Here is a 23,565-nt window from a genome sequence, read left to right as displayed (position 1 = left end):
TGATTACTATCCTTAAATAAAAGACAGTTTTTTTGCATGATCAGTCATATTTTTAAAATCAATGCCAAAATTTCACAATTTCTGCCAGGGTATGCAAACTTTTGAGCACAACTGTAAGTTCATGGAAGAATAGTTCCATGGTTTTAAATTGCATCTATTTATATGCAACAATTTATTAATACATATAAATTAACAGCAATATTTAATTAATCATTTTTTGAACATGTTCATTTGATTATTCCTTCAGCTCGCTTGGCTATATACGTGCACAAACATTAAAAATGGCCTGGTTACTTTCATAACCTCCGTTCCCTGATGGAGGAAATGAGACATTGTGTCGATGCAGTGACACTAGGGGTCGCCCTTGGGAGCCCCAAATGCCTCTGATCTTTGAGAAAAGGCCAATGGGAAATGATGAGTGGAATTTGCATGCAACTCCCCTGGACATATGCGTATAAAAGGAGCTGGCTCGCAACCACTAATTCAGGTTTTGTGCTGAGGAGCCGAGACAGGGTCCCGGCCATTTCAGCAGGTAGTTCAGTGTTGTGGCAGGAGGGACACAACATCTCGTTCCCTCCTTCAGGGAACGGAGGTTACGAAAGTAAACAGGACGTTCCTTATCTGTCACTCACTCGACGTTGTGTTGATGTAGTGACCCTAGGGGTCCCTATATGAAATGCAACAACTAGCTGAACTGTGTTACGTGGACTGGCGGTGCGAGACGGGCAAACCATTGCGTGCCTCGTAGCCAGCGCACCTGGCCGTCACGTAACCTCTCCCAACGCTCCTACAAGCATCGTACGGTTCCCCGCACCTCGGGGACAAGTCGACTGCCCAAAATGGTGGCCTCTTCTCTTCTTTTTTCTCCCCAAAAAAGAGTGGAAATCGTTCAGCTGGGGGCCATAAGTGTCCGAAGGGAAAGACACCACAGAGATCACACCCTGCCCGAAGGGGAGGAAAATGTGTGGAAATACGTCACATGGTCTTACTGAGTCTTGTCGACAGTGTCGCATGTGGAGAAGTCCCCATGGTAGGTCCTACCCAGAGGGGATGGAGCTCTACAAACACGGAGACCGGTGGCAGAGAGGGACTCTGCCCAAGGAAGACACGGGTTTACCAACGGGGAAACGGTCTCGTGGAAGAAACATCACACGGGGTTGCATACAGGAAACCAGTGCATGTGGAGCACCTACCCCAGTGCAGGGCAATATTAGCATATGTACAGGGCCGGCCTTGAATTTCTCCATGAACTCGCCTGACACAGGGCTAAGGAGGAAGGACATCCAGGGTCCATGAACTCACGGCTGGGAGGTAAAAAGTGCACGTCTCTCGCTCCAGGAGAGGAAAGGCACTGTACGCAAGCGGTACACCCGGCCAGTTGTCCCGCAAACTTACCTGTTCCTACTTGACAACACACGGGACGAAACCAGCTCAACCCGGAGATTGTAGAACCTCACGAAGGTATTGGGTGTTGCCCAGCCCACTGCTGTACAGATGTCTGCTAAAGAGGCGCCATCGGTCAGGGCCCAGGAGGCCGCCACACTCCTGGTAGAGTGTGCTCGTAGCCCCAAGGGGGTGGCACGCCCTGGGTGTGATATGCCAAAGCGATGGCGTCAATGACCCAGTGGGCGACCCTCTGTTTGGAGACAGTGCTCCCTTTCCGCTGTCCTCCAAAGCAGACAGAGAGCTGCTCAGAGCATCTAAAGCTCTGCGTGCGATCCAAATAGATGCGCAAAGCATGCACCGGACACAGCAACTACAAGGCTTGGTCTGCCTCCTCCTGGGGCAGCGCTTTCAGGTTCACCACCTGATCCCGAAACGGGGTTGTGTGAACCTTGGGCACATAGCCCGGTTGGGGTCTCAGGACCACTCCAAGCATGTGTCGCTGACAGAGAATGCCTGCAGGTCCCCTACCCTCTTGATGGACATGAGCGCATTCAGGAGAGCAGTCTTCAAAGAGGCCGCCTTTAGCTGACTCCAGGGGCTCAAACAGGGCTCCCCGCAGGCCCTGCAGGACCACGGAGAGATCCCATGAGGGAATGGGGTGCAGTCTGGGAGGATTCAACCTCCTCGTGCCTCTAAGGAACCTGATGATCAGGTTGTGCTTCCCAAGAGACCTACCGTCAACTGCATCATGGTGATAATGCATCACGCCGCAATAGCAGCCACATACACCTTCAAGGTGGAGGGGGACAGCCACCCCTCTGACCTCTTCTGCAGGAAGGAAAGCACCGACCCGACTGCACATCTCTGGGGGTCTTTGCGTCAGGAAGCAAACAGACGCCACTTCAAGGCATACAGGTGCCTCGTAGAGGTAGCCCTAGCCTGAGTGACTGTGTCTACCACTGCGGGCGGTAGGCCACATAGGTCTTCCATGTCCCGTCCAAGGGCCAGACATGGAGATTCCAGAGGTCTGGTCGTGGGTGCCAGATGGTGCCCCGTCCCTTGCGAGGTCTGAGAACCAAGTCTGAGTGGGCCAGTAGGGTGCTACTAGGATGACCCGCTCCTTGTCCTCCCTGACCTTGCACAGGGTCTGTGCAAGTAAGCTCACTAGGGGGAACACATACTTGCGCAGCCCCCAGGGCCAGCTGTGTGCCAGTGCATCTGTGCTGAGGGGAGCCTCGGTCAGGGCGTACCAGAGCGGGCAGTGGGAGGATTCCGGGGAAGCAAACAGGTCTACCTGCGCTTGACTGAATCGACTCAAAATCAGCTGGACCACCTGGGGGTGGAGTCTCCACTCTCCCCTGTGCATGACCTGCCACGACAGCGCATCTGCAGCGCTGTCGAGGTCACCCAGGATGTGAGTGGCTCGCAACAACTTGAGTCGCTGCTGACTCCAGAGAAGGAGATGTCTGACATGTGACGCGAGCACAAGCCACCTTGGCGGTTTTTGTACACTACCGTTGCCGTGTTGACCGTCTGGACCAACACATGCTTGCCCTGAATCAACGGCCAAAGCCTCCGCAGGGCAAGCAACACTGCCAGCAACTCGAGGTAGTTGATATGCCAACACAGTTGCGGCCCAGTTCTGGAGCCCGCGGCTGCGTGCCCATTGCACATGGCTCCCCAGCCATGCTCGGAGGTGTCTGTCGTAACCATGATGTGCCTGGACACTTGCACTAAGGGGACCCTTGTCCGCAGAAATGCAAGGTCCGTCCAAGGGCTGAAAAAGTGGTGGCAGATCGGTGTGATGACCACACGATGTATGCCACGGCGCCATGCCCATCTTGGGATTCGAGTCTGAAGCCAGTGCTGAAGCGGTCTCATATGCATCAACCCGAGCGGCATGACCGCCACCGAGGGCACCATATGCCCCAGGAACCTCTGAAATTGCTTCAGTGGGACCGCCGTTCTCCGCCTGAACCACTTCAGGCAGTTCAGCACCGACTGCACGCACGCACTAGCTCGTGAGGCGCATCATAGAGACTGAGTCTAACTCCAACCCGAGAAAAGAGATGCTCTGTACTGGGGAGAGCTTGCTCTTTTACCAGTTGACCCGAAGCCCCAACTAGCTGAGGTGCCTGAGCACCAGGTCCCTGTGTGCACACAACAAGTCTCGAGAGTGAGCTAGAATCAGCCAGTTGTCGAGATAGTTGAGGATGCGGATGCCCACTTCCCTTAGCGGGACAAGAGCTGCCTCTGCGACTTTTGTGAAGACGGGAGGTGACAGGGACAGACCGAAGGGGAGGACCTTGTACTGGTATGCCCGGCCCTCAAAGGCAAACCGCAGAAAGGGCCTGTGCTGAAGTAAAAAAGAGACGTGGAAGAACGCGTCCTTCAGGTCTACCACTGCGAAACAATCATGATGCCGGACGCTCGCTAAAATGTGTTTCTTGAATGGGAGTCTGTGAAAGGCCCGGTTCAGTACTCGCAGGTCCAAGATTGGCCACAACCCACCGCCTTTCTTGGGCACGATGAAGTAGGGGCTGTAGAACCCCTTCTTCATCTAGGCTGGAAGGACAGGCTCTATTGCGTCCTTCCGCAGAAGGGTCGTGATCTCCGCAAGCAGGGCAGCGGCGTCCGTTTTACCTCAGTGAAGGGCGAGAACGCCGCTGCCCTGCAGGAACCCAGGCAGGCACCTGGCAAACTGAATCGCGTAGGTTGGGGAGCGCAAGCCACGCCTCCAAGCTCCAGGCAAGGGGGACCAAGGGGACAATCACGTCGGACGTACGGGTGGGTGGGCCCTCGCGGTGGGGTGGAGCCAGAGGCGCTACGTTGAGGGGGCTCGAACCCCGAGCTCGTGGCCGTGCTGAGTCTGGGGACATCGAAGCACTTACCTGGCTCCGAGTACCCACCATAGGACTAGTCAGCGGAGGAGCTCAGAGATTGGGTCCGGGCAGTGAAAGGTGCCCGCCACGACCTCGTGAGCTCCTCATGCACCTCCTGGAAGAAAGGGACCGGGGAAGGACGTGGCCATGAGTGGCGCTCTGAGTCCAGGAACCAATCATCAAGCTGCGAGGGTTCAGGGCGGGGCAGAGGGTTCCACTCCAGCCCGACGCTCACAGCCGCCCGGGCAAGCATAGCCGCCAGCTCTGCGTCGATTTGAGTCCTTGGTGTCAGACTGGACCAGCCCGCTCTCTGATGCTGCGATCAACAGCTCATCCTCTTCACGAGCCCCGAATGAGACCGCGAACTCACCCTGAGACAAGCCGGCGGTCTCATCCCAGAACTCGACCAGGGCGAACAAGCGTGCTGGGGAATGGGAGGTCCGTGGGGGGTTACCCGGAGGTGCGGCTCCAATTGGGGTCCCCAAACGCCCCCAGTGCTATCCAATGTGGCCTCATACCCATAGGTAGTTTCCTCTGACGAAGGAAAGCCACGATCGCAATGTTTCCATGGTCATGTTCTCGCAGTGAGGACATGACCCATCCATGAATGCTGCCTCTGCATGGGCAGCACCCAAGCACGCGAGACAGTGACCGTGGCCATCGGAAGCGGAGAGGTAACGACCGCAACCAGGAATTAAACACAGACGGAAAGTCATCTTTAAAAAGACACTCTCCATCAGTGCCACTCTTTTAGTTGAAAATATACTCTTTTATTGCAAGAATATATACTCTTTTAGACTGTTGAAGCCCCCAGGGGCATTCTCTGCATTCAACCGGTGCACGAGGGGGAGAAACCGCTGTAATGCGCCGTAAATCCAACAGCTTTCTTAGAGGTGAATGGAACGGCAGAGGGATTCAGCTCGCTGAACACAACCGCTCGGCTCCGAAGAAAAAATCTGAATGAGTGGTTGCGAGCCAGCTCCTTTTATAACTGTATGTCCAGGGGAGTGGCATGCAAATTCCACTTGCCATTTCCCATTGGCCTTTCATCAATGATCAGAGGTGTTTGGGGCTCCCAAGGGCGATCCCTAGTGTCACTACATCGACACAACGTTGAGTGAGTGGCAGATAGGGAACAGCAATTTAGCTGGTCATTTGGTCGCATTACATTACTACATGTTAAACACCATCTATAGCCATCTTTACAGTGCAAAAGCAATAAAATACAAGGTTTTAAACAGCAGTGTATTGCACACTCAAATGCAGATTATTGATTCTCATGCACATCTCAGCAGACAAAAATAAAATAAAAATAAACTAGTACACAAAAGAAAAAAGAGTGTGATTGCCATTGACACAGTTAAAGGTGACTGATGGCATTCAATTTACATAATTGCAGCACTTTACCTCGGCAGCAGCGTCTCTTGTCTTTCCGTCAACAATTTTAAGACTTCTGCGAACTATATTTTATCATTATTTTATGTAAGATATTTAAGACTTTTTATGCCCTTAAATTTTTAAAACTGAATTTAAGGCTTTTTAATACTTTTTAAGGATCCGTGGACACCCTGTTAGTAATGAGTTGAATATGGCATTCAGAGTGACCCACAGAACAAGGGCGACATTTTATTTGTGAAGCCAAAAAGTGCAGCCAGTGATGTTTGGTCATGAGAGTGTGTTGTGTTCAAGCTCAAGTTTCCAGGTGAAATGTCTACACATTAGGGCTGCTCGATTATGGCAAAAATCATAATCACGATTTTTTGGTCAAAATTGAGATCACGATTATATAACACGATTACTCATTGACTTTGGAAACATCATGCATTTATTGAACTTATTAAAAAAAACGTGTCTTTTTAACAGTGGATTTCCTTGAACTTGAAATGTAAACTGCACTGGGTAGGGGAGGAGTCTATTGTCATGTGACAATTATTTTATGCTACATATGGTAGTCAAATAAAGGAAAGCCTCCATCTGTCAGCAGCGAAGTGAGAGGACCCAAATGCATGATGGAATGGGCTTTATTAATACAAAAAATGAAAACAAAACAAACTAAAACTACCTCGAGGAGGAAACAAGTAACAGTCCAAGACAGACGCTGATATGACTGACTGGGTTGGAAGAAACGGACAAGACTGGACTGGACAAGACCGGATAAACACACCTAAAAGGGAAAACATCCACACGAACTGACAAAAGACAGAGAACAAAGGGAGAATAAATATGAGAGAAATAAGGAGGGTAACTAGAAGAGGCAGGTGAAATTAATGAACTAATAACAAGGCAAACAAAGGGGTATGGCTATCACTAAAGACTGAGGAGCATGTGGCAAAGAGAAACCTGAACAAAGCCACGTACTCACTCATACAAAACACATGACAGACACAGACTATACAAGACCTGAATGCACACCACAAAGTAAAAACAATGCAATGCACACACCAGACCACAAATAACAAGACAGGAAACATGAGTGTCAGAGTTCAGCCACAAAGTCTATAAACACAACCAACAGAGGTGGCTGAACCCTGACACCATCACCACCATTAACAGCAGGGATGCTCATAGCTCTATGGAATGAGATCTACTTTTTCATCATGTTATTGCAGCAAGATCTACCATGTACAATAAAGGCTATACATTATCACAATACCACAATTTCAGTAGTCGGTAGTGAAATTTGATGATTATCAATACCAGCTTCAAAACCAAAACAAATAATAACTAATTAATATGTTAATCATGGAAGAATGGTTTCAAGTTCTTAGGTAATTTATTCAAGACTAGTAAACAGTCAGTAATAAAAATAACAATAAAAACAGCAATGAATAAAAATAGATTAAAAATAATAGAACAAACTAAGAAAATTCTGTGCTTTTTTAAAAGCTTTAAATATTTTTAACAACAGTAGGCTATTAAGCATTCAAGCAAACATTCAGAATGAAATGCAACATAAAACTACTACTGGTTTTACTGTATGATTATAATACATTAATACTTTTTAAAGCTATTAAAGTTACCCTGTCAAGAGCAATGAGTGTTTTCTCATTTTCTTGTTACGGTTGTTTGACTATTATAATGACACACTACACTAGATAGAAGCAGGTCTATTAGCTTACATTTATACTTACAAGTCCTACATTTTAATACAAATCTGCTTTTTTCTCTGCTGTTTATGTTCACTTTAGACATCAATCTCTTTGTTTACACAAATACCTCACCAAGACGGGCATTTTGGCAGAATTTTGAAATGTATTTGACTGTTCAGGTGCGCATTAGCACGAGCATTTTCAGAACACACGCACATGTTCAGCACACACACATACGCCACCTGTCAATCAAACAGAGCACAGCTGTTACTAGATCGCTAGCAAATTATTACAGAGTGCTCTGGATTACTTTCAACAGAAGAATAAGAATATTAACTTTCTAATAAGTGGCACAGGCCTAGGCTATCACAAATATAGCTGGTTATTTTTTCATTACTGACGTTTTAATCAGTCTGCTTGTACGGTTGGGCAAGTAAAATTATCTTTCACTTGCCCCTTTAAAAATCCACTTGCGGACAAGTGTTAATGTCGAGCCCTGAGTAAATATTATATACAACATTCTCCGATAAAAAAAAAATTTCTTCTGCAGTATAGCTCCTAAAATAAATATATTTTGTTTTAAAGAAGTTTTAGATATTATCTTTGAAAACAAGCCAAAAATGACTAATCAAAAATGTATTTTGTTCCAGTGTATAATGGGCTAAGATTACACTCTCTCACCTTTATGTACAATCCATCTTTAACTCACAAAAAACAAACTTTCTCTTCTTAATAGAGCTGCTTATTGCCGATTTTCTTCATGATATGATACACTCAGTGAACATGACACATAAACTCGAAAAGAAACGTCCCTTTTTCAGGACACTGTATTTTAAAGATAATTTTGTATAAATCCAAATAACTTTACAGATCTTAATTGTCAAGGGTTTAAACAATGTTTTCCATGCTTGTTCAATGAACCATAAACAATTAATTAACATGCACCTGTAGAACGGTCGTTAAGACACTAACAGCTTACAGATGTTAAGCAATTAAGGTCACAGTTATAAAAACTTAGGACACTAAAGAGACCTTTCTACTGACTCTGAAAAACACCAAAAGAAAGATGCCCAGGGTCCCTGCTCATCTGTGTGAACGTGCCTTAGGCATGCTGCATGGAGGCATGAGGACTGCAGATGTGGCCAGGGCAATAAATTGCAATGTCCGTACTGTGAGATGCCAAAGACAGCACTACAGGGAGACAGAAAGGACAGCTGATCGTCCTAGCAGTGGCAGACCATGTGTAACAACACCTGCACAGGATCGGTACATCCGAATATCACACCTGCGGGACAGGTACAGGATGGCAACAACAACTGCCTGAGTTATACCAGGAACGCACAATCCCTCCATCAGTGCTCAGACTGTCCACAATATGCTGAGAGAGGCTAGACTGATGGCTTGTAGGCCAGTTGTAAGGCAGGTTTTTACCAGACATCACCAGCAACAATGTCGCCTATGGGCACAAACCCTGGACCAGACAGGACTGGCAAAAAGCACTCTTCACTGACGAGTTGTGGTTTTGTCTCACCAGGGGTGATGGTCGGACTCAAATTTATCGTCGAAGGGATGAACGTAACACCGAGGCCTGTACTCTGGAGAGGGATCGATTTGGAGGTGGAGGGTCCGTAATGGTCTGGGGCGGTGTGTCACAGCATCATCGGACTGAGCTTGTTGTCATTGCAGGCAATCTCAATGCTGTGCATTACAGGGAAGACATCCTCCTTCCTCATGTGGTACCCTTCCTGCAGGCTCATCCTGACATGACCCTCCAGCATTACAATGCCACCAGCCATACTGCTCGTTCTGTGCGTGATTTCCTGCAAGACAGGGATGTCAGTGTTCTGCCATGGCCAGCCAAGAGCCCGGATCTCAATCCCATTGAGCACGTCTGGGAACTGTTAGATCAGAGGATGAGGGCTAGGGCCATTCCCCCCAAGAAATGTCCAGGAACATGCAAGAACTGGCAAATCTGGTGCAGTCTATGAGGAGGAGATGCACTGCAGCACTTAATGCAGCTGGTGGCCACACCAGATACTGACTATTACTTTTGATTTTGATTCACTATGTCGTGAGCCATCACGTTATAATCTAGCTGCAGCAAATGCGTGCGAGTGACAAGCGTCCCCGCGCCACAGTGTGCATCAGCCGGGTGCGGTTTCAATCTCTTACCCAGTCACTTCACGCAACTCATAGATGCGGCGCTGACGGCACAGATAAATGCCAGTTTCTGAGTTTATTTTCATAACCCACTTCCTTATTATTTGAAATTTAATAAAGGATGGTTTAAAGATATAATGCCGGGGTGTTTCATTGCAAAACGGAATGTGGCACAATAATCGTTTTATCTCGATTATCTTGTTTTCATAATTGCTGGAAGTCAAAACCGTAATTGAAAATAAAATTTGATTATTTGCCCAATCCTACCACAGTTTGGTGCAAAAAGAGTTGTATTTTTATTTTTAAATGATGTAATGCATTCTACAGGAAAACATATTTCATTAACCATTTTCCCTAGCCTAAACTCCAACCATTAACCATTAAACATTTTATTTTAGAGGAAAAATGCAACCTCTGAATCATGCTCTCCTTTGTTTATGTAAATGTTCCCACAGGATAAGAGGATCCTGCGTCTCGGAGGTTGCTTAAACAATGTGGTATCAGAAGCAGTAGAGGAAAATGTGTTCAACTGATGCAAAAATGTCTGATGGGGGATGGGACTTGTCAGTAATTCGGTTGAATGGGGTTGATTTCAGGGTATATCAACTTTCAGAGGCAACAGATTTCTTGTGTGATCATGTTGGATGTGCCTACGGAGGCAACATTTTAAGGCATCATAGGAATGCCTCCGACAACAAGGCTGTTCCAAAAAGTAGACAACTTAACTATGCTTAATTATACAGAACAGTTTTAGCCAAATTCTAAGGCAGGATTCCCTTTATTCTTCACAGTGAAGGTAATCTCAGAATGCAATGCAACAAGCTCAGTGAAAAAATAAAAAAATATAACATGGCAAACGATTTGAGATAAATTGCCTATAGTAAACTTCTGTTTAATTCAATATTAAAAAATATTATTTTGCCCAATATTTGTCTCACGAGAAGACATTATTGGCAATTTTTGTTTCTCATGCACTTCACCTGAGGAGTGCATATGGTGCCTATGCAGAGTGTTCCAAATCAGTTATTTATAAGGTTCCATTACAGTTAGGGTGCTGCCTTGGGAGGCAGCTGCCTATGTAGGCAAGTTTTGGATCAGAGCTCTTGACTAAGTAAGTATTAATACCCCTTATTTGTCTCTATCACAACTGGATGTTATTAGGAATTTAAACATTATTAAGAAGAGCAGACAGAAGGTGTTTGATCACTGCTTGAACGCACACATTGCCTAAGGGCATAATTGAAAACACACACAGCTGAGGAGTCTCTTTATTCCTCCTGTCCAATAGACTTTGATCTAATGAAATTGAGAACAACCTCAGCTCTATGTAGTAAGAGTCCCAAAGGAAACACAAGTCTAAACTGTTACCTCGCACAGTGGAGGATGTTTCCACTTAATCAATGCATATTATGGCTTAAAATAGTCAATGATGTCCTAGGTAAGTAAATGATGACAGAATTTTCATTTTTGGGTGAACTATCCCTTAAAGATTTTCTCTTATAAGCGTAGAATGAGGCCTGATGGACTCCAGGAGCCTCTGCTATAGTTCACTCCTGCTTTGGATCAGTTCTACCTTGGCCTTCGGCATTATCTAACAACTTTCAAAAGTGAAGCGCAGGTGACTGAAGATATTGATTCAGGCTATGCTTAACACATCAAGGGTGGTGCTTTCAAAGGTTCCTCCAACACACATTCAGTACCCTCCACACTGTGACATCACCCCAGAGAGAAAGGACAGGCCTCTGGGATTGAAAGCAACCTTTCAATTAAGCCAAGAACATTTCTGGGCCTGTCTGGGGTTTGGAGAATGACATTTTCAAGGTAATCTTCATTGTTAATTCTGTGATAACTGAAAACCTGGTATGATGGAATTTGTCTTACTATATTAGAGTTGAAATTTTGAATTTCATTGAACAGACAAACAGATGTGCCTTCGTCTAACAATTTCATCATATTTGTCACTGATTTTTAAGCTGATTTGGCACTGATCTTTAGACTGCAGTTCTCAAATGTACATAAACCAATGGGGGTTACTGTGGATAAGTGATGTCAATAGTACCGGTACTTCGGAACTAAGCCGATACTAAATATTGTGTTTACTATGCGTCCTAAGTAAATATTAACAGTCAGGTGGCATACTTTTAAAAAAAAAAAAAAAAAAAAAAACTGATTCTCTCCAAAATATTGGATCTGTGCATTAAAGGGATAGAGTATTCCAGTTCAAATATATAAGGCCGGGCATAGAAATGCATCCATTCTTCTATTTAAAACTAAGAAATTTTATGAATAAGTTCTCTAGTTTGTGTGCAGCTGTGTTGTGTTTTGTTTTTACTGGTGCTGTGGCGGACCTTTTTTAGATCAACAAAACAAATTTTCGCTTGAACACCACATCTCGTGAGTGGGGGCTGCGTGAACTGTTCCTCTCGCACAGTCTCATGAACAGGCACAGGAGATCAATGGTTGGTCAAGAGTTTCACTAAATAATCAATAAGATTTCAGTTTGTTTCTTACCAAACCTTATCGTATGCTTTCAGAACAAGGCATGAGGTGCATACAATAATTTATTAGACTTCTGAATTATACTTTTGGGTCCTTTTGAAGCTTGAAGAGGTGGTCACCATAAACTGCCACTGCCATCACTGAGCACAATTATTTTTTTTCACAATTTCTCCCTTTGTGTTAAGAAAAAGAACAAAAGACATATTGGGTCTTAACAACACAGGGGTGTGTAAACGTGTAAATGCAGCCAAGTAAATCAAACAACAACATTGACAATAAAAAACAAAAAAATACTCACTGCTCATATCTATGTTTTGTATTACTTACTGTATACTTTGGAATACTGATTACTTGGAAAAAACTGAAGCAATATTTATTTAACTGAGAATACTTGAAGGCTACATACCATTGTTTTAATTTAGTAAGTTAACATTTACATTTAAAGCTCCACTATGGAAGATTTTTGGTTTACAAATTAATAAAGGTCCATGATTTAGCTAGTACATAACAAATCCGTGTTCAAAACCCTGTCCTTGCCTTATCATGATTCACTACATTAAGCCTACATTAATAGTTTTTATTTTTAGCTGTCGTGTCAGATTTAGCGCAAAATCGCAGGCTTACATTTCATGTGTGTGGCGGCTGGGGAAGTTATGGCTGTTCAGTCAGTTCAGGACAGCAACGGTAGGACATCAGTCTCCGGAAGGATGTTTAAATGTTAACTGTTTGGCAAAGTTGTTTACTTGCTATAATGCTTGGATATGTTTTCTGGTTATATAGGTTGTCATGCTTTAATGAATCAAACATTACTCGGGGGATACTGTGTTTACCGCTTGAGATGCGTTTCATAGATTTCTTTTCTGGTGAAGTTAGAGTAACATGTTTACTAATATTCATGACTTGCTGCAATTTTAAAGTTCTTTAAATGTGTGTGCAGCTGTTTTCTCATTACCTTTACCCCAGTCACAGAAATGCACAAGTTGTTTTATCACTTATCACAACTTTCCATTGCCCATTTAACAGATAGTGTTGAAACAGTGCGTACAATTTGAAATTGCATCTAAAAGCCACTACAGGTGCAAGGTACAACAAGGTAGTTCCCCATGAATGTATTCTCCTCTCAAGTTTTTTATAATGTTTTGATTTTATATCACAGAAATGTACATATTAATTTGTTTAGCGTGTAAACATATCTCTATTATAACTATTATAATGGTTAAGAAAACTGTTTATTATTGTAATTGTTAAATTGCATATTTCTGCATATTATTTTCATGTTTAATAAAGTATATTACATCCCCATAATTATTGAATCCTCTTTTTGAGTTTAAAGTTTTATTTTGTGCAGTACAAAGGCCTACTATTACAGTATTATGGTTTACTTGCACTGTCCACTGAGACTGCACTGTAGATTGTAATCTAAAAAATACAATAATTAAAGGTCTTCCATTAAACTCTTATCAGCCATATCACAAGTATCCCCTGTTAATATGTGTAGTACAATACAAACATTAATATGGAAAAAAGACTTAAAAGAGCATATTAAAATGTAAATAAGAGTGTTGTTTACCTTCCTCAAAGCAAGTAATATCTCTGTTATAAATGTGTAGTCGAATAGCATAATTTCAAAATGAAAATAGCATGTGGTGATATTCTGCAGGTGAATATCTCTGAGTGATGACAGGTAACCTCAACCTATAAGATTCACCTGTGCAGAAGAGCAGTGCTGAAACACATTTGACGTGAAATTTTAGGTTTCAACCACAGATCCGTAGTGCAGCTTTAACTGTAATAATTCAGCAAAGGAGTGTGTTCAATAGCATTTTAGTATCAAAATTAAAAGTTGTAGTGAAATTGGTAATAAGGTATTGGTATTGACTTCTGAAATTTTGGTACAACAACCCCATTGTAAATTATGCTGTAATTTACTCATATAAATGACAAAATTCACTGTATTCAATGTACACTTTTAGCTGAATTTCATAATAAATGCAAACAGTGCTTTTGTTAATAAACAAAGTATACTATACAACCACCATGTTGACTTTTTGTTTAGAAAAAACATTTTTCTGTGGCAGACACCAGCTGAAACTCACATCACTACTCCAAAAAACTCATGCTTGGCCGTGGAAACGACGACATCTGCTTGGCATAGTGCTCTGAGGTAATCTTCCTTACTGGGCATGAAACCCCAGTGCTGGATGTGGTCAACCAACTGTTCTTTGGCTTCAGCAAAGATTTCTATAGTGGGAAGAAAGGGAGAAAGGGACAGTGGCCTCAATACCAATGTGTAGTAATTAGCGAAGAGAGGGATGTTTAAAGTTTTGGTCATATTTTGCGAGGAGATAAAATAAGCAAGGTCATCATAAATTTGGACATAAAATGGCAAAGGGCACAAATAATCAATAACATGATTCTATTAGCAAAATCAAAATAGATTAAAACCGTTTCAACGTGATTGCCTTCCGAGCAATCGTAAACATAATTTCATAACATGAGCAACCTTTACGGGCTGTTTATGCCACAATAAAAGTTTGCATCTCAGTATAAGAGATTGTGTTTCCTGTAAGCCTCATTTTGGCAGTGCAAGTCAGTGTTGGAGTAAGCGTGCACACAAATTAAATTAACCCAGCGCCATAAATACTCAAGACTGTCCGAAAGATATTAAAGAGTAATTGTCCACTAATGGGGAGTGTATTTTGCCAATGAAGTGCTGCCTGTGTGTGATAAACAGACAAACTTTAAACCTAAAGCTATCCACTTAACAAATTTTGTTTCAAAGTTAAATACAGTCCTTGCAATAACATTTATGAACACAAAAGAAGACATTCAACAAAGGTGTCTTTCAACAAAATAATTCAATGAAAAATACGGAGAGAAAAGATTATAGAGAAAGAAAATAAATGAACATTAATAACTTTGAGGTCTCATTTTTCTCTTGTGTGTAGAAAAAGTATTACAAATTAATATTCAAGTCCATTACTTTTGTACTTGTACATTTATGTTTAATTTAAATACACTTAATTATATTCATACATTCAAGGAATCCCTACAGCACACAGCATACCTGGAACATCATTGAAGGTCTCTTCCAGAACAGAAATTTCAAAGCTCAGATGTCGTTCTTTGAGTTTCAGTAAGGTCTGAAAGAACAGCTGTGGGTCTTTGTCATGTTCCCTTTAGTCAGAAAGACACACATATGGAAACAATAACATAATTTCAAATTAATTATTAGCAGGGAATAAAAACAATTATCACCAGGGAATGTTATGAGCCAGACACCATACAGAATAAATGAATTAAAAAATATACAGTAAAAACAAAAGTTAAAATTGCGAGGTAAAAAAAAAAAAAAAAAAAAAAAAAAAAATGTCCATGTTTGACAATTTAAATTGGTTTTACAGAAATCTGTAAACAAATCTAAATGCTAATACATTTATTTACATCTGAGGTACAGTACATGGTATGAGTTCTGAAAGTTCCCTTTCGAATCACAGACCATATACCTTAATTACACATCTGAAAGCTGGGGCCACATGTTCTGTCACTGTGATCCAGGCAGGCCGCTGATTGCTGGTGTGCTTCCATTAAAATTTTGAGCTCTGCCAAGAGATCTGGTCTGCAGCTTTCTCAAAGGCTGAATTCTAAGTCAATCACTGGCAATGCTTCATTAGTTCAAAAATAGTTCCCTCTGAAGTGTGCCTTCAATTTCAAGGCACACGTTACAGATTTTAATAACATTACATCTGGAGTACTTTAAAGAATAATATCTTGCTAAATGCACTTTAAAAGGGTATATCATATAAATTCTTCTATTATTATATTTTTTTTCCCAATGAGGTCCACTGTTTTTATTCATATTTTATTTTTTGTGACCATTCCATTGTCCCTTAGAGCTTAACTTTTTTTTTTTTCTACTGCACTTTTAAGACTTTTATTTAAACACCCTCTTCACACGTAAAATGAGATATAATTTACCTCACAAAAGCTTTGGGTAGGACGTTGTTAGCACTGCCCCAATAACAGGCAAAGTCTGCATTACTATGAAATAGAAACCTTGTTAAAAAAACAGACTTCAGCTACTCTCTCTAAAAGGGATAGTTCATCCAAAAACCCACCCTCACCCTCATGCCATTCAAGATGTGTTTGGCTTTATTTCTTCTGCAGAACACAACATTTTTAGAATAATATTTAAGCTCTGAAGCTCCTCAATGCAAGTGAATGGATACCAAAATTTTGAAGGTCCAGTAAGCACATAAAGGCAGCGTAAAAGTGGACTCCAGTGGTTAAATCCATATCTTCAGACGTGATATAAGTGAGGGTGAGAAACAGATCAATATATCAGTCCTTTTTTTTACGATCAATCCCCACGTTTACTTTTAAATTCTTCTTATGTTTTTGGCAATTCACATTCTTCATGCATATCGCCAACTACTGGGCAGGGAGGAGAATTTATAATATAAAAGGTCTTAAATATTGATTTGTTTCTCACCCACACCTATCATATCACTTCTGAAGATATAGATTTAACCACTGGATTACTTTTCATTTTAAATAAATATATTATTATTTTATGCTTTCTTTATGTGCTTTTTTGGAGCTTCAAAATTAGGTACCCATTCACTTGCATTTTGAGGACCTACAGAGCAGAGATATTCTTCTAAAAATCTTTGTTTGTTTTCAGCAGAATAAAGAAAGTCATACACATCTGGGATGCAATGAGGTTGAGTTAATGATGAGAGAATTTTCATTGTTGGGTGAACTATTCCTGTAACACTTGGATCCTTCAGAAGGATATGTAGAGTTGCAGGTGCTACACACAGACAGAAACAACTGTTTTGGCTTGATTTTCTATTTTGACTTGATTCTGTTTTATTGAGTAATTATTCTTATTTTTCTGAATAGAAGATTGCATATATTATGTTAAATGCAAATAATGCAATTATGTATTGTGTTTATTTTGAAAAGCTGCAATGAAGAAATCCCAGATTTATATGCTAAGTATATACTAAGTATGTAGATGCACAGAGGTATGCATGGAACAACGCATCACAGCCATGTCCATTTTCCTTTCATTTTTTTTCTCTCAAGTAAACTAGAAAAAAAAAAAAAAAAAAAAAGAAAAGAAAAATGACATCTGTCTCTTGGATCATTATTTAAAACTTTCACTACAACAGAACAAAGTTTGACAGGCAATCTCAAAATATTACTTGATTTTTTTTTATTATTATCATTATTTTTTTTTAGCAATAATAGTATCGATCCTACTTCCTTCAAATTTTTGTAAGTAGCTATATAATAATGATACAATCCCTTTAAATTGTACTTTTTCCCACGGGACGCTCAGTAAGCAAGTGTTTTTGCCTAATCACCTGTGATGTGTCTGCTATTTCAGACTGTTCCACGGTTGGATCATCTCTAGCTTTATTCTACAGTCAAAAAGCCCCCAATCACGGCTAGCCCTCATGCTAAAAGCCCGTCTAATGAGAAGCTTGCCTCTGAACGACCCTCAATGCATGGGTTTAAAATCCTTCTCTTTGACCTAAACTGTGCGCCTGAAGTACTTTCAAAACCCTGACAGTTAAGTGATCATCCGTGAGGCTCATTCACTTGATAAAACAGAGGTATGCTACTGAACAACGCCTTGCAGAGCTCATACATATCATACAAAAAGGACTTTGACAAATCTCTGAGCTCGTCAGCACTGCCGTTCTGTATACCGTGTCTGAGAACAAGCTCTCTTCACAAAAATGATCATGTTGAAGGTCAAAAACAATTACCAGGGCAGAAGCGCTTTGACAAAAGACACCTCCCACTTGGGTGGAATCTCTTTAGATGAGGTATTAGTGAGGGCTTATTTCCTCTCATTTCCGGTTCTTTTATGTTGCCTTTTCCCCCATGGCTTGACGTTGATTCCCTCATTAATTTTGCAGCCTCTTTGATTCGCTACATTGTGGATGTGACTGCTACCTCCTCCGGTCTAAGACTGGTTGACCTGCAGGGACGTGACATGGCGACTGCAGGGATGCCTAATACCCAGCCTGTCAGTCTAGTAACTAAAACAGACTACATGAGTCCGTGATGCCTTATTTCCTACTGACAGCATAGCAGAGGGTTAATTAATATGTCAGTTATGTTATGCAGGGATTGCTGGGGCTCAACGTGCCTCTCACGCTAAAAATGGGAGAGAGGAGACCCACGAACACACAACACACATAAACACAAGTTCACAGAAATACACTTGCAGCTGCTGCTTGTCGAAAATGTCAGAATATTGACTGAATTAATGCAGATTATTAAATCTAAAACATGTAGTAAGAAATGAGTAAGAAATGAGTAATAAACAAATACAGTTATAAATTAGGTATTAGAAACATTCTAGCAGCTACATTTAAGGGCAATGTCAAATGTGGACATTAATGAGGTATAACAAACTTATGGTTGACCCAAATAATGTAAAAGGAAAAAATTGCCACGCGTTGCTTCTATGGATTCTTGTATGAAACACACTGACCAAAAGATTACATAAAAGCATACATGAAAAAATATATAGGGGAGATCAAGGCTAGTTGTCACACTTTTTACCCCAGTGAATATTTCCCAGGGATGGTTTATTTTTAAAAGTCAATATATAGACACATACCATAACATTTTGACAACACAAAAGCTATTGAATGTTTACATAGATATTGCCAGGTAAAAAATTACAGTCCATGAACATACAGTATGTTGACCTTGTAAGCTAGCGGGGCATGCTGTCACATTATATGGGGTGAGTTGTCACATTGGAACCTGCTATTAAACATTTTTTTTTTATACACTTCTAAGCTAAATTTAAACGTTAACCATTATTAAACACAAAACATATTCAGGAAACAACAAAACATTTAAAAAGTAACATACTAAAATATTTTTTATTACAACAAATATGTAATAAATACATTATATATATATATATATATATATATATATATATATATATATATATATATATATATATATATATATATATATATGTGTGTGTGTGTGTGTGTGTATAATGGATGAATACATTAATAACATTTAAAAGACAATTGACAACTTGTTCCGGTCTCCCCTATAAATGTTTGTTATTTCCCACAACCAAAATGGCGAGTTTAATCACCCTTTGACCTCAGTGTGCAATGAGACAGAAACCAAATAAAACAAATAAGAAAAAAGGGTTCTGCAGGGACCCGACAAATCCTCATTAGCAATCATCCGGTACCACTTAAAAGAATATGATCCTCTCATTTAGACAGCTATGATTAAATATTCCCCTTTAAGTTGCACCCATGAGGTGCATGTTTTAAAATTCAAACTCTATTTACTGCAAAAGCATGACGTTAAAGGTTTCAAATCAGAAGGAAATGAAAGGGCTAATTAATGGGGCTCTTGAAAGCCCAGGACTCGGTTATCTGGGGATTGATTAGGGTCAGCTGAAAATAGTGGAGGCAGAGCTGTCGGTAAAGCAAGACAAAACAAAAACTGCAATTGTGTGGATCGTATTCCTGCTGTTTCTCTGCGGGGAGGGACGTATGCTGTGTCTTAATGAGGGAGTAACAGCTATAGATGAATAGATGTGAGAATGTATGTGGTGACGTTTTTGATTACGTTATGACACAGTAAACAATTTGCTTTCTGATTCTTGGCAATAGATTGTTTGTGCAAGTTTAATGGGCTTGTTACCCACACTTGTCCACACAAAATCTGCACCTTCAGAATACTGGAGAAATCTCAGCAGATTTCCACAGAATTGGAACTCCAGTTATTCACAAGTTCTGCTGTACAAATTCCCTACCCCTTGCGTGTTTGTTTATTAAATATTCTGGTTAATTTGATTTTGATTTCAGCTACCAATAAGAATGTAGTACTCAGCTGGGTTTAACACATTTTACCATATTTAAATCCATTCCACAGAATTCTGCAGATTCCCCCCCAAAAAAATCATTATTGTCCCATGATTCATCAGATTTAATTGTGTGCAAACATCACAAAGTCAAATATTTTCTTGAATGCTGCCTTCGTTTCCATGCCAGGTTAAATTCCTTTGTGGTGTTTTCAGAACTCTAACACAGCAAGTCCTTCCAAGTGCAGTCCCTCTATAATGTCGGTCTCAGTGGCATGGCTTTGGCGATGAGAAGGGTGCAGGAGGAGCCAAGAGACTGGGCATGATCCGTGCCAGCACAGCGTGGTGATGCGTCAGTGCCCGCATCTTTTTTACTTAGTGATTAGTGCCCACTGCACAGTCTGGGAGGAACAAGAGATTTCAAGACAACCTATGGCAGAAAAACCTGAATGCATTGCGTAATTGCCTACGGAGAATGATAGCTTGAAAGACAAAAGTAAGTAAAGTAAGTACAACTTATTTATACAGACGTCACAAAGTGCTTCACAATAAAATACTAAAAAACAAATAAGAAACAGAGTAACAGATATTAAATGCAGACAACCAGAATAAAAACATGAAACAAGACAATATTTAAAAAAAAAAAAAAAGCAAGTCTAAACAAGTGGGTCTTTAGCTGCTTTTTAAAAGTGTGCACAGTATCCACAGATCTTAAAGAGCACCTATTATGGTTTTTAAACATGCCTAATTTTGTTTTAAAGGTCTCATACAATAGATTTACATGCATCCAAGGTCAAAAAACACTTTAATTTGCTCATAATTTAAATTGCAGCGTTACCTTTTTTTCCCATTGTCAAAAACGACTCGTTCAATGATCCATTCTAAAGGATTCATTCTAAACTCCTCCTTTCAGAAAGCCTACTCTGCTTTGATTGGTCAGATGTCCCAGTCTGTTGTGACTGGTCTACCGCTTAGTGTTTGAGGGCAAAGCTGTTCGCGAGCAGCCAGTGAAGACCAGAGGTGGGTTTTTTGTTACCAAATTACGTAGGTTAGTACAGGAAGTAAGTCTGGAATTACTAACGACTCGTTTCAGGTGTTCAGAATCGTTTTTTTCTTTTGGGAGTCAATAACTCCATTTGTCGTGCACTTTGATTTTTGAAACTTTGCAGACTTTTTTACATTCCCAAACAGCTATATAACACACTACATGAAAGGTAATATTTGAAAAACCATAATAGGTGCTCTTTAAGTCCAAGGGGAGAGAGTTACAAAGTTTAGGAGTTACAAACTCAAAAGCTAGTCTCCTTTTGTCTTGAGCCTAGAGTGAGGAACAACCAGCAAACCCTGATCAGAGGACCTCAGATTCCTAATGTTGTTGTATGGCTGCAGTAGCTCTTTAATATAGGCAGGTGCCTGACCATGCAAGGCTCCAAACGTAATCACAAGAATCTTAAACATAAGTCCAACAGAGCCCATGTAAACCAATGTGACAATCTGGTGTGGTAGAGATTATGCATTTCAAAGGATTAAAGGGATAGTTCACCCAAAAATGAAAATTATGTTTCCAAACCTGTATAACTTTCTTTCTTGGTGGAACACAAAAGGAGATGTTAGGCAGAATGTTTGCCTCATTTCACTTTTATTGTATGTAAAGAAGTTGCAGTGAAAGTAAATGGTGACTGAGGCTTACATTCTGACGAAAATCTCCTATTGTGTTCCGTGGAAGATAGCAAGTCAGCAAGTGAGTAAATTATGACAGAATTTTCATTTTTGAGTGAACTATCCCTTTACTGCTATTGGTCACCATGAAAAACAAGGTTGCTACAAAACAAACTTCAAGGCAAATGGAAAGAAATTTAAGACCTCATCACATCAGCACCTGCAAAGAGCTGCCCTCTCTGACCATCCACCCTGGTCAGCGCCTGCAATAAGACAGTCCTGTAATCCAATGGATGAAGACCTATCCAGGCCACATGAAGATTAAAAATCTGCAACCAGTGATGATGACAAAAAAACAGAGGCTGGAAAAAAGAGAAAAGGATGAAATGGGACACACTGCCAGAGATAATCCAAGCCCCTTCTTATTTTTCCAGCAGCTCTCGCCTAAATCCTAATTTAACTCGGACTAAAGCCAACGTTTACGAAGCATGGATGTTAACAGCGCTAATCCATCTGTGTTTTGCTCAGTTTTGAAGAGATTACACAATTGGTGCTTTTGTTACTGATACAGGAGTCTGTGAATGACAGAGACATAACACAAACAAACATTGCAAAATCCCTGTGCCAGCATCAAACTTCGATACTGGTGGTCTTTTCGGTTGTTAATCTGATTTATGGGTGTTTTTTGGTAAGGAAACATATCATCACTGCCAAGAGATGAGCAAAGAGTCATGGGAGAAATATGCGGCTTGAGCAACAGTTCCTTTTTTTTTTTTTTTTTTGTCAGCCTATGGCAGATGAGGTAAAGACACAATGCTGTTTGGTTTCAACACATTCCAAGAGGAGGTCTAAAATATGGGGAGTGGAAGATATTTAAACTTCAACAAAAACCACAGAGCAATCCTGCGGGCAGTAAAATATTTTCTCATACCTCCCCCATCAGTGCTTGTTACCAAAACTCAACGCTACAGAAGTTTTCTTCTATTGCTATCACTGCAGTTGAGTTTATCTGTACATACAAACTCATTGAAAAGGAATTTAACACTGATGTCACTGACAATATTCTGATGGTGGCTTTCGCCAAAATTGGCTTTAAGACACATTGAAATAATGCTGAAAAATATTGCACGAGGGGGTTGGACCAAAGATTACACGCATACAATGGAGCCAGACATCTATCTATGCATGTTTAACGCTGTTGTACCAAAACAAGCATGTTATCCATTTTCCATGCCTTTGCCTTACTGTCAAACAATTCCCTGGACTGTCCAAAGCAAATAACCCACAGAATGGTAGTTGTATACAGGTTGCTGTTTGATGCACTTTCATGTCACAAGTGTTTGAAGTTTGACGAAAACAAGGTTCTTGCATTACAATTATGCCTGAGTGCTTTGTTTAGTAAGAATAGTGAAAGCTAGTGAGGTCATAATAAACTCAACAGACCAAAACTTATTTCTACATAAAAAATTATTAATACATTTCAACAGGTCTTTGGTGTCATAACCAGTAGTGATGCTATAAATCGGTAAGCAATAAAAGCTATCACATCTGTGTAAATCTGAGTTTGTGTTTTAACCATCCATGACTACAATTAGCCACGAGCGACAGGACATTCTGTAAAATGATTTTTCTACATTTAGGCCTCTCATCCACCCCTGAATTACCTTTTCCTCCATTGAAAACTGAGACTTTTGAAAATGCACAATATAACTGCATACTCTGGAAAACAATGACGTTAGGAAAAGAGTTCTCCAATGGACCATTTTCACAGACTGTGATGACGTTTCCGCCTTATTAAGCAGCATAAATCTAGCAAACTTTTTTTATATTTGCAATTTGTTATTATTTAGTGTACATTCATAACATTATACTTTGTATTACATTACTCTGGAATTATTTCTAAAAACAAGATTCCATAGATGCGATGATGAGGTTTCTAATACAGCTTCTAAGAGAGTGACAGTAAATCATAAAAAATAAAAAAAAGTATTTATTTTGATGTAGGGGCAAACGAATAAGAAAA

General features: G+C 40.9%; 1 pseudogene; it reads right to left on the bottom strand.

Moving 5' to 3' along the window:
* The window catches only part of LOC127447562 (glycosyltransferase-like domain-containing protein 1), an 88,474-nt pseudogene that overhangs the window by 10,454 nt on the left and 54,455 nt on the right, over positions 1-23,565 (bottom strand).

The sequence above is a fragment of the Myxocyprinus asiaticus genome, chromosome 10 (assembly GCF_019703515.2).
Source record: "Myxocyprinus asiaticus isolate MX2 ecotype Aquarium Trade chromosome 10, UBuf_Myxa_2, whole genome shotgun sequence".
Lineage (NCBI taxonomy): Eukaryota > Metazoa > Chordata > Actinopteri > Cypriniformes > Catostomidae > Myxocyprinus > Myxocyprinus asiaticus.
This window is presented reverse-complemented; position numbering and strand designations above follow the sequence as displayed.